We start from the raw sequence: 13,318 nt of genomic DNA, 5'->3' as shown, positions 1-13,318 counted from the left end.
ATTGACACAAGGTTGGCGTTGTTAAAAATAGTTACCAACAGGCCAGCTATTCACACGGATCATATATAATTGCGCTGAAAATATTACCATTTCTGGCCTCCATTTAAATTTTGTTACAGTGTGTCAGTGAACTGATTGACACGAGGTCGGCGCTGTTAAAAATACTTACCCACAGGCCAGCTATTTAAAACTGTGGTTTGTCCGTCACACAGATCACATATAATTGCGCTGAAAATATTGCCATTTCTGGCCTCCATTAAAATTTTGTTGCAGTGTGTCAGAGAACTTATTGACATGAGGTCGGCGCTGTTAAAAATAGTTACCTACAGGCCAGCTATTTAAAACTGTGGTTTCTCCGTCACACGGATCACATATAAGTTCGCTCCAAATTCAGCCATTTGTAGTGAGCGTGGAAGATATTGTTCTCCATTTAAAATGGGAAAGGCACGTAGCAAGGGACGGGGAACTGGACGTGATGGTGATGGTGCATGCAGAGGCCGAGGCCATGGGCAAGCTGAAATTGTGCCACAACAAACACCCATATCTTCTCGCTCGACTTTCCTGTCCCAACGGTGTGGAAGTGGAAGACGAGGTGATGGATGATATAGTAACTGACCCAACCTGGCAGGAGGACATGCAAAGCGAAGACAGCAGCACACAAGGGGAGGGAGGCAGAGCACCCCAACAGGCAGGAAGAAGCAATGTGGTGGCCGCAAACAAAAGGCGGGCAACAATTTCACGTAACACCAACACAATGAAAGTTGCCAGTACAACTGTTAGGTCTTCCAGATTCTGGTTGTTTTTTAAAGACTAGTTGATTGGGCGTTGATCCAGGGAACTAGTCTGATTGCCGTATGTGGAGTCAGGAAAGAATTTTTTTCCCCAATGTGGAGCTTAGTGTTTGCCACATGTTTTTTTTTGCCTTCCTCTGGATCAACATGTTAGGCTATGGGTTGAACTAGATGGACTTAGTCTTCCTTCAACCTTAAAAACTATGTTGCTATGTTAAAAACTATGACTCTGCCGATAACCCCAAAAAAGTCATTTGCACCATCTGCCGGGCCAGCATCAGCAGGAGTAGTTTTGCCACCATGATCAGGCACATGGCAGCAAAGCACTCGACTTTGTGGGCCGAACCCCAGGGTCCAGGAACAGTGTCTGTAGGTGACACCACTGCTTCTTCCGCTGTTGTGCGTGCAAGCCAATCCCCTGTCCATAGTGCATGCAAAGATGTCTCCTCCCCTGCACCTGTCATTGCACACTCTCAACTAGCACCGTCAGCAAGCACGGCCTTGTCCCAGCACAGCGTTCAGTTGTCCATACCCCAGTCCTTGGAACGCAAGCGCAAATACGCAGCCAATGCCTCACAGGCCACACAACTAAATTCACACTTTTCCTGACTGCTTGTGCTCGAAATTTTGCCTTTTAGGCTCGTGGAGACTGAAGCTTTCTGCGACCTGATGGCGGCGGACGTCCCTCGGTACTCAGTCCCCAGCCGCCACTATTTCTCCCGGTGTGCCGTCCCCACATTACACAAGCACGTGTCCCACAACATTAGCCATGCCCTCAACAATGCAGTTACAGGGAAAGTCCACCTAACCATGGACACGTGGACAAGTGCTTGTAGGCAGGGATGGTACATCTCGCTGACGGCACACTGGGTTAACATAGTGGAAGCCAGGACCCAGTCGGACCTTGGGATGAAACACATCCTCCCGACGCCGAGGATTGCTGGCCCTAGGTCAATCAGGGTTGCCCCCACTGTCTACAGCTCCTGCACCTCATCCTCCTCAGCTTCTTCCTCCTCTTCAGCCTCCATCTCCGAAATTACCATATCAATCACAAGCAGGAAGCACTGCCTCGGCCAATCAGCAACAGGCTGTGCTGAAGCTAATATGCTTAGGTGACAAACCGCACAATGCTGAAGAGTTGTGGACAGCTCTGAAAGAGCAGGCAGATCTGTGGCTCACACCGCTGAACCTACAGCCAGGCATGGTCGTGTGTTTGCAGCTGCAAAAAGCGTTTGCAGCTTCTGGCTCACCGACTGGTGTGTGATGTCCCCACGCTTTGGAACTCTACACTGAAGATGTTGGGAAGGATTTGAGAGCAGAAGAGGGCAGTTGTTGACGACCAGCATCAACAACGCCGCCGGTATTCAGTTCAGACTCCACACATAAGACCTCAGGAGTGGACATGGATGTCAGACATCTGTACCATCCTCCAAACGTTGAGGACTCCACCAAGATAGTGAGCGGCGATGATGCCATAATTAGTGTCACCAGCTTCTCTGTCTTCTGAAACGCTCTCTGCTCACAATCAAAGAGGATGCATTGCAGGCGGTGCAGGATGAGATCGAGCTAGGAACCATACAAGGTGATTACACATAGCCTAGCCTCATCTCATCCCAAGGTGAACTGGTTGACAATGAGGAAGAGGAGAAGGAACAGGAGCTAGTTTAATGCGCTATAAGCGGGACTACCTGCACAACTGTGATACAGGACAGGGAGGAGGAGGAGAGCATGGTCAGTTGTCCTCTTGGTGAGGACATGGAAGTCTTGCCTTTTAGCAGTCTGGCATGCATGGCTGATTTTATGTTACGCTGCCTTTCCCATGACCCTCGCATTCTCAAAATTTTGGGTGACAGTTATAACTGGTTGGTAACACTTCTAGACCCACTCTACAAGAAATTTATTTCTCTTATTCCCTTGCAGGACAGGTCTTGCAAATGTTCCCAGGGTGAGCATCAACTGATGGTCACCTGACCATCAGCTGATCGCTGCTGGCACTTATCAGCTGACGGTCACGTGACCATCAGCTGATTTGTGATGTCATTGCAGGTCCGGGCAGCTCGGTACACTGCGGGGCGCGCGCTGGGGACCAGGAGGACACCGCGAGCCGCCGGACAGGCGATTATTAAGGTTTATTTTTTTATTTTTACTTTTTATTCCTTTTTTTACTACCGCGGACAAGCGGGCTGGGAACAGCAGCCTGCTGCTCCTCCCATCCACGCTGCTCTGGCTGTTAACAGCCAGAGCAGAGGTTGGATGAGAGGAGTTGCAGCCTCCTCTCCAGACCCGGATAACACCCGCAGCACGATTCCGTGGCGATTTCGCGCCTATTGATTTTCATTAAAACGCAACAATTCCGCAGGTATAGATATTCTACTTGCGGATTTGATGTGATGTAATGCAAGTCAATGGGAGCAAATTCGCCGCGGAATCATGTTAGAAATGGTAATGCTGTGGATTTTACCGCAATGGTAATCTGGATCGGAAGTTTTCGCATCATGTGCACAGCACATGCGGATTACCATTGCTATACATGGCAGACCTATTAACATGCAATTTTAATGCATTTCCGTGGCGGAAAAACCGCCGGGGAAACATATTAAATCCGCATCGTGTGCACATACCCTTACAGAGACGAGTATAAAGTGAGCTGAACTCTATACAAATATTTTGGGGATGTGAGTAGTGAGGACAACATCTACCTGAATCTCAGTTGTCATGTTAGGCCACGGCCCCACTATTAGTATTCAGTCAGTATTCGGCCAGAATTTTTTCTCAGGAGTGGGAGCAAAAACCAGGTGAAGAACAATCAGAGAAAATGTATAATAGACACAAGTCACCAATTCTGCATTGATCACCCACTCCTGGTTTTGGCTCCCACTCCTGAGAACAAATACTGACTGAATACTCACCAAATACTGATAGTGGGGTCGTGGCCTTACAGCTTGAGCTGGCTTATAAGGTCTGAGAGTGTGATATCAGAGGTAACTAGTTGTGCTGTGGAACACTTGTCGCCGGCTGTAGCAGGAGACAAGTGAGAGGGCTGGTCATGGAGCCGGTAACAAGAACAATCATTTACACATTCTTTATGATTTACAGGATTTCATATTTATTGATTACAAAAAAAATATCTTTTCTTAACAATTGTTCATTTTCTCTAGTGAATAAAAAATGTAACCATCGTAGCTAGCTATATAAATGGCATGACTGAGAATGTAAATGGTGTACACCGAGCCTGAAAATACTTGGTCAATGATAACATTTAAAGTTCCTTTGTGTTAGTAGAGAGGCTCCGCTCACAGAACGTATGTGCTTTAATTGCTGCTTTCTGCAAAACCCCAAGCTTTCTGATTTTTCTAGTCAACAGAAACAGTTTGGATGCTGCCCAGCTCACTGAGCACCATATTGTCTGAAACTGCAAATGTGACAAGGAGAAATCACACAGTCCACCAGTGCGAAGAAAGATCACACGGTTTAGAGCATGACGGAGCCCTAGACACAGCACTGCTCATTCCTGTGCTGTTATAGAGAAAGGCACTAAAGTTACAGAGTGGGAAAGTGCCAGAGGCAGCAGTAATACTACACATCTATCTTCTAGACTCATTTATTAAAGGGCTGAAAATGCTGTTGATCCTAGCATGTAGACATCAAATAAATGAAGGTTGTGAACTGCAGAATAACAATGTAGCACAGTGAACTCTTACTGGAGAAGAGGTGTTACAGGCTGAGGAAATAAGAGAATGCTCCTAAGTGAATGACAGTATCAAATATTACCAAGGCATGATAGCAAAACCCTTCATTGGCTGCAGTTCACATTACAACCACTGGATGGCCAAATATATATAATGCAGCTAAGGTGCAATACTCAGTAGTGGCCACTAAATGATGTGCAGTGTTCCTCTCCTTACATATCATACATCAGCTAATTAGTGGGAGTGTAGATTTCATATTCATGACCTACCATAAGGACAGTCCCTTTAATTGTAGAGCACTGTAATATTACTTCATGTATAGAGCTGTTATTGTCTCACTGTATGTTGATATTCTGGACAAGGTCTTTAAATCAGGGAACATTTCTCTAATGATGAAGATACAGCATGTACATAGTTTGGTCTTTTCTGTGGTAACATACGGATGTGAAACCTGGATGATAAAGAAACAAGACAAAAAAAAATTGATGCCTTTCAAATGTGGTGCTGGATAAGGATGTTATCAATACTATGGATGGCCAGAAGAACAAACAAATCAATTTTGAAACAAATCAAGCCAGACATGTCACTCGAAGCAAGGATCATCAAGATACGACTTGCCTACTTTGGACACATCATACGAAGAGAGCAATCTCTGGAGAAGGACATTATGATCAGAAAAATAGAAGGAACAAAGCGAAGTGGAAGACCAGCAAACCAATGATCAAGATAAGAGGGAAGACCCTGGTGGACCTATCTAGGATTGCATGAGATCGTTCATCCATCAAGTCACCATGGCTTGAGATGGAGCTGACGGCCGTTAAAATAAAAAATATGTTTTCATTATTGGGTGGTATCCCGGTAGTAGATTTAGTCCATTGTGGGCACTGAGTTAGGGGATATATGTCACGGGTGTGTCAGAGGTGACAGACAGTCGCCCTGCAGTGGGTTGCAGGAGATCTCTACGTTTGGCTACCTCTCTCTTGCTAATTAGCTCTCTGCCTGGGTGTATATATTCCTGGCGTGTCTGAGAGGGAGACACTGGCTATATCCATTTCTACTTGTGAAGCTTAGCAGGAGCAGTACTTCGTCCTTTCTGGAGCTTGAGGCTGTGTGCTTATTTCCCCTGTTTTGTCCACCCTTGTTGTCTATAGAGTTTAGTGGAGGTTGACTAGTGCTCATCTCTTTCCATTCCTAGCTGTAGCCATATGTCAGGGAGAGTAGGGCGAGGTACTCGTGCGGCGATTGCTGAGGAGGCAATATAGGGATGTTAGGGGAGACAGGGTAATGCTAGACCAGACTAGGAGGTCTCCACTTCCCCCTTTCCCTAGTGTTTGGGCTCCCTTTCCCTTTTCCCTCTGTGTTGCACTTAGTCTTTCTCACACCTGGCATAACAATATAATATATTGCATAGTAAATTGTACTTTCCTGCCACCTACTGTCCATTGTGTGTATATGAAAGTTAAGTGATTATTCTCCTCAAAACAAGCTGCCATAGAAATAGCTGGGAGGAGCCTCCCAGCCCAGGGCACACATTGAGTGAGCACTGGTACAAACCAGTTGGGGGCGGTTCAAACTGCCTAAGGAAGATATAAGGAGAGACTCTAATCTCTCAGAGAAGAGTTACTACCTCCCGCCTTTGAAATTGTTATGGACACGAGGGAAGTGTTGAGGGGTCCAGTGACCTACTTCAGCATCATTATCTGCTGCCAGTGAGACTACATGCCCCAGCTGGCCCATCTGTAACATCTGGCGCCTCCCCACTGGCCCACCACAATTGGATCACTATATGGAGGTACCACCATCACTGCCTCTCTGGAAGTATTATTTGGCTTATATATGGCACTGTTATGTGAGTACAATTCTTTACATATAACTTTATCCAAGACTATAGAATTTTTCCTCAGATTCTTTATACAAATGAGAAACATATCAGGTATAAAGAACAGCAACACTTAGGCCACAAATTATCTTTGCCAAGCAAATATATAAAAGATTACCATAATAGCTGGAGTTTGGAGGAATGTCGCCCCCAAGATAGCACAGATCTATGGGAGTTTTGCCAAATATTCAGAAATTCTTTATTTGTTATAAGGCAAGATATTATTATTATAGTGCCATTCATTCCATGGCGCTTTACATGTGAAAGGGATATGCACAGCACAATTACAATAAATTTGAACAATACAAGTCGGCGACTGGTACAGGAGGAGCGAGGACCCTGCTCGCGAGAGCTCACAATCTACAGGGGATGGGTGAGGATACATTAGGTGAGGGTAGAGCTGGTCGTGCAGCGAATAGTGGAGCGAGGGTTACTGCAGGTTGTAAGCTTTTCGGAAGAGGTAGGTCTTCAGGTTCCTTTTGAAGGTTTCCACAGTAAGCAAGAGTCTGATGTGTTGGGGTAGAGAGTTCCAGAGTAAGGGGGATGCACGGGAGAAATCTTGTATACGATTGTGGGAAGAGGAGAAAAGAGGGGAGTAAAGAAGGAGATCTTGTGAGGATCGGAGGTTGCGTGTAGGTAAGTACTGGGAGACTAGGTCAGAGATATATGGAGGAGACAGGTTGTGGATGGCTTTGTATGCCGTGGTTAGGGTTTTGAACTGGAGTGTCTGGGCAATGTGGAGCCAGTGAAGGGATTGACAGAGAGGAGAGGCCGGGGAATAGCGGGGGACAGGTGGATTAGTCGGGCAGCAGAGTTTAGGTTTTATTGCAGTGGTGAGAGAGTTGTAGAAGGGAGGCCACAGAGCAAGAGGTTGCAGTAGTCGAGACGGGAGATGATGAGGGCATGCACTAGTGTTTTTGCAGATTCGTGGTTGAGGAATGTGCGGATCCGGGAGATATTTTTGAGTTGGAGTTGGCAGGAAGTGGAAATGGCTTTGATATGTGGTTTAAAGGAAAGGTTAGAGTCCAGGGTTACCCCGAGGCAGCGGGCTTGAGGGACTGGGGAGAGTGGGCAGCCATTGACTTTGATGGATATGTCAGTTGGGGGTGTTGAGTGAGACGGTGGAAAGATGATGAATTCAATTTTGTCCATGTTAAGTTTTAGAAATCTGTCAGAGAAGAAGAATAAAATAGCGGACAGACATTGTGGTATTTTGGTTAGTAGGGAGGAGATATCGAGTTCAGAGAGGTAGATCTCTGTGTCATCAGCATAGAGGTGATACTGAAAGCCATGGGACTCTATGAGCTGTCCCAGGCCAAAGGTGTAGATGGAGAAGAGCAGGGGTCCTAGGACTGAACCCTGGGGGACAACAACAGGTAGGGAGCAAGATGAGTAGATTGTGTGTGAGTGGGAGACACTGAATGTCCTGTCAGATAGGTATGAAAAGATCCAAGATAGGGCCAAGTCCATGATGCCAAGAGATGGGAGAGTCTGCAGTTAGAGGGAATGATCGACTGAGTCAAAGGCAGATGACAAGTCTAGGAGGAGGATAGAGTAGTGTCGCTTGGAATTTGCAGTAAGTAGATCGTTGGTGACTGTAATCAGGACAGTTTCAGTGGAGTGGTACGGTCGGAAGCCAGATCAAAGAGTGACCAGGAGGAGAGGTGGGAGAACAGTTCAGAATGGACATGTTGTTCCAGTAGTTTTGAGGCATAGAGGATAAGTGATATGGGGCGATAGCTAGACAGAGAGGATGGGTCAAGGGATGACTTTTTGACGATGGGTGTGATCATGGCATGTTTGAAGCATATGGGGAAGACACCAGTTGTTAGTGACAGGTTGAAAAGGTGGGTTAGGGTTGGGATGAGAATAGTGGTAAGGTTAAGGATGAGGTGGGACGGGATTAGGAGAAGTTTACAGGTGGTGAGGTGTGATTTGGAGAGTAAAGAGGAGAGTTGATCTTCTGTAATGGTGGAGAATCTGGCTTTGGAGGAGGAGGATTGAGTAGATATGAGAAGGGGCTGTGGGGACTTTAGGCAAAAGCTTTGTCTGATGTTATCAATCTTCTGCTTGAAGAATGTGGCAAAGTCTTCGGCTGAGATGATAGGAAAGGGAGGAGGCGCTGGGGGACAGAGGAGAGAATTGAAAGTTTTAAATAGCTGTTTAGGGTTGTGAGACAGGGAGGATATGAGAGATGAGAAGTATGTTTGTTTTGCTGCAGTGAGTGTGGACTTGAAGATAGTGAGGGACTGCTTGAATGTGATGAAGTGCTCGTTGGAATGGGACCTTTTCCATTTAAACTCAGCAACCCTGGAGGCCCTTTGCAGTTCTTTGGCCAGGTTGGTGTGCCAGGGTTGCCGGTTGGATGGGCAGACTGTGGTATGTGTGAGGGGGGCGACCGAATTGAGAGCTGCAGCTGTTGTGGTGTTATATAAAGTGGCAGCAGTATTTGCATCATGTAATGAACTTATGCCTGTGAGGGGGAGAAAGGATTCAGAGAGTGAGTGTAGGTAAATGTGTTTGAGATTTTTGCGAGGGTGTGCAAGTTTGTGGAGTGGGGCGTGAGCACCTGGAGAGGAGAGGGTAGAGAATGTAAGTAGGTTGTGGTCAGAAAGAGGGAGACGTGAGCTAGGGAAATTAGATAGGGAACAGAGGCTGATGAAGATGAGGTCCAGTGTGTGGCCATCTTTGTGAGTGGGGGCAGAAGACCATTGAGCAAGGCTGAAGGAAGAAGTGAGGGATAGAAGTTTGGAGACAGATGAGTGGGAAGTGTCAATGGGAATGTTGAAGTCACACATGATGAAAGTGGGGATGTCAGCGGAAATGAAATGAAGCAGCCAGGTGGTGAAGTGGTCAAAGAAGGTGGTGGCTAGTAGTGTTGAGCCACCCCCGTAGTGTTCGAGTTCGGTTCGGTTCGTCGAACACCCGTGTGTTCGCCGAACTGTTCGTCGAACTGTTCGTCGAACACCTTCGAACACCGTTAAAACCAATGGCAGGCAAGCAAAAACACATAGAAACACATAGAAAACACCTTCAAAGGTGTCCAAAAGCTGACAAACTGCTCAGAAGACACAACTAACACATGGAAAAGTGACAAGTACATATAGTCATGCGAAAAGAAAAGAGGTGGAGGAGTAAAAGGAGGGGGAGACACAGATATAGGCATGTCATGCCCTTCTAAAATCCAAAAAGTGAGAAGCCGACACGTTCAGTCCTCTCCTGCCCGTGCCACCTCCGTGTCGCCGGGTTTGTGCCAGAGCCGCGGTGAACCCTGACGGCCAGCCCCCTCTCCCAATACTGGTGCCTGTCCGCTGGTGGGTCGAGCGAGCCCCCCTGTGGTAGAGGCAGCTCTAAGCTTTTTAATTTATATTGTCTCTCTAATTTGAATGAATACACTTTAAATCCATTTACAAGGATCTATTGGAGGGCAAGTCTCATGCCAGCAGCCGCGTAATTCCAGCTCCAGTAGCGTCCACTAAAGCTGCTGCAGTTAAAAAGCTTTTATAAGGATCGAGCTCGGCTGTCCACCGCAAGGCATCCTACTGCCAGTCCCAGCCCCTATGCCTTGGGGTGCCTCCTGATGCTCTTCACTGAGTATCCCGTGGTCCCGAAGCATTTCCTTTGAAAAAATTAAGTGTCCAAACTACAGGTGGTGTAGCTTGCTTAACAGCCGGGATAATCTGCTGACTAGCAGACACTGCTACTAGGCACAAAGTATTTCCTGGGCTAGATGCAGTTAAAAATATGTAATTAGATACTCTCGTTGGATGCTGAGAAAGCATTCCATAGAGTCTCCTGGCACGCCATATATGATTCTCTTAAAAAACTTGGGGTAGGGGTCTAGGGGACCCTTTTATAGCCAAAATCACGGCCCTGTATCACAATACGTCACCTAGGCCGAAGATAAATGGAACTGTAGCACCCTGAGGGCTCGGTTGCTACAGAGGTATTGCACCTCACCCAGAGGTGTGATATCTCACTCTCAGGTAAGGATGGAGTGTGGATCAGGACCCGACACCTGCATGCATTACACCACATTGCCGTGGGGAAGGGTGACCAATATGCCTCTGAGATGGGCACGACAGTCCCTGTCCCTGGCTGGAGTGGGGGGAGGGAACACTGAGGAAGGGGAATCCTGTAGTGCAGGAGCAGGGAGGAAGCAGTTCCTGGGTGCATTGAGAAGGGAGTATAAAAGGTGGGCACCATCTTAGTTCAGTGCAGAGAAGTCTGAGCAGAAGTGGCAGGGAGCAGGGGCTTTGCATGAGCTCTGCTCCGGAGGCGGGCCTAGTAACAGAGGCCCAGGCCTGGAAGAGGGAGAAGGAAGGAAGAGGAGCGGAGAAGGCTCCAGGAACGAGGAATGAAGGGATCCCAGGGGTGCGGACGGGCGAGTCACCACCGCACGCCCGAATCCACCTGCGTGGAGGGGTAAGGCCAAAGGGGGAGACCGGTCCCCGAAACTAGTGGAGGCAGGAAACGACCATCAGCTAGAAACCGGAGGCTGTGACATTTTATGTGGCACAGCCCCTCGCTACACCCGCTAGAAAGGCACCATATAGGGTCAGGGAAACTGGCGCCAAGTTTACCAAGAGGAGGCCCGAGGCAGCCGGACAGAAGGGTTTGTAAGAAAGGCCAGAAAAAGGACACACAAAGGGGGTCCTGTGAAGCGTTCCAAAGTTATCTGGGAGTTGCCTGAGCCCCTCACCTGGTGAGCACAGTACGACGTGGGCAGCCGTTACCTGCAGACGTGGTCTGGATAATAAGAACTGTGAGTAAAGGCCCTGGACTGCATCACTGACTCCGTGTCGTTACTGCTGCTACCCTGCACCATCACCCCCATCCTCCGCATACACTGCCCTGAGGCTATACTCCTCCCGTGGGGAGTTATGCTACGCTCTGCTGCACCCACAACACCAGCCTCAGTGGTCTGCCCTGCAGCGGCGGTTCACTCTGTCCGCAATCCACGGGTGGCGTAGTCGGACATTTAAGCATCAAAACCACATAAATAGTTCCGCCACTGGTTTGACCACCCTGAGCCACGGAACCGGGTCGCCGCCACGAAGACTACAACCACCAGCATCCACCAAAAAGGGTCCGGCTCCGGGTGTCCCAAGGCCCAGGGGGTGCATCAGAACATTTTCATCACCTTTCACAATCACCAATGGGACAAGGCAGGGATGTCCTCTGTCCCCTCTCTTATACATCCTAGTGACGGAGCACCTGCTCTCATCAATTCGCCATAACCCCAATATTAGGTGGATTGAGGTGGGAGGCACCGAGTACAAGTGCTCTCTATTTGCTGATGATGTCCTAGTATATATCACTCAATCACATATATCCATCCATGCTGTTATGGCTGAAATAGATCACTTTGTTACATGGTCAAATTTTAAAATCAATGCAGCGAAGTCTGAGGCCCTCGATGTCTCCCTCCCCAAATCCATATAGGATTCCATCCAGTCCAACTTTCCCTTTGCCTGGCCCTCACAGGGTATCAAATACTTAGGAATTCCTATTCATAGAGACCTCTCCCATCTATGTTATCTTAATTTTGGGCCCTTTATTGAACAACTCCATACAGACCACGGTTGGCAAGTTAGAACTGTAAGATTCACTACGTGAACCACTGGTGTTTTGTGGAAAAGCACATGTACACTGTGTTCCAAATTATTATGCAAAAAGTGTTTAGGAGTGATAAGGGAAGAATTTGTTTGTTTGTCAGTTAAACTCATTGATGGTGATGTGTGTCAGGGCTCTTTATATCACTGTAAGCAATTGCAGACACCTGTGCTAATTAGTTTGGCAGGTGTGTCCAATGATAGGCAAGACTACTTAAGAAGGCTGTCTCACATTATTAAGCAGCCTACATTTTCTGCCAAAATGGGAAAGAAAAAGGATGTGTCGGCTGCTGAGAAGCAACAAATTGTGGAGTGTTTAGGTGAAGGCATGACTACACTCAACATTGTGCGATGATCAGGATGAAGTGTCTTGGCAATCAAGAAGTATGTAGATGATTCACAGTACACACGTGTGCGTGCTGATAAGGGCAAATTGAGGACTCTTTCCTACAGGCAATTACGTCAGGTTGAAAGAGCAGCAGCAAAAAAGCCTTGTCATAGCAGCAGACAAGTTTTTGAAGCTGCTGGTGCCTCCAACGTCCCCCGAACAACAAGATGCAGGGTCCTTCAGAGGTTTGCAGCTGTGCATACGCCATCCTGTCGACCTCCTCTATCCACTTCACACAAGCAGAAACGGCTCCAGTGGGCCAAACATTACATGAAGACTGATTTCAAAACTGTTTTGTTCACGGATGAGTGCCGTGCAGCGCTCGATGGTCCAGATGGATGGAGTGGAGGATGGCTGGTTGATGGACACCGCACGCAAACACGGCTACAGCGCCAACAAGGAGGAGGTGGAGTAATGTTTTGGGCTGGAATCATGGGGAGAGAGATTGTCGGCCCCTTTAGGATCCCTGAAGGCGCTAAAGATGAACTCCATAATGTATGTGGATTTTCTCAAACAGCACTTCCTGCCATGGTTCAAGAAGAAGAACCGTGTATTTCACAGCAAGATCATTTTTTTGCATGATAATGCACCATCTCATGCTGCACATAAAACATCTGCATCTCTGGCTGATATGGGCATAAAAGGGGACAAACTTATGGTGTGACCCCCATGCTCCCCTGACCTCTACCCCATTCAGAACCTCTGGAGCATCATCAAAAGGAGTGTCTATGATGGCGGGAGGCAGTTCACATCTAAGCAACAGCTCTGGGAGGGTATGCTGTCCTCATTCAAAACAATTGAAGCAGAAACCATCCAAAACCTGACAAATTCAATGGATGAGAGAGTTCAGAAGCTCCTTTCGAACAAGGGGTCCTATGTGAAAATGTAACATCACCTAGAATAAAGTTTTGAGTTGAAAACTGTTTGATTTCAGTTTCTAATAACCTGCTAATGCT

Source organism: Phyllobates terribilis, unplaced genomic scaffold, assembly GCF_046119375.1.
Source record: "Phyllobates terribilis strain yellow unplaced genomic scaffold, ASM4611937v1 Scaffold_11__3_contigs__length_659146591, whole genome shotgun sequence".
In the NCBI taxonomy this organism is placed as follows: Eukaryota; Metazoa; Chordata; class Amphibia; order Anura; family Dendrobatidae; genus Phyllobates; species Phyllobates terribilis.
This window is presented reverse-complemented; position numbering follows the sequence as displayed.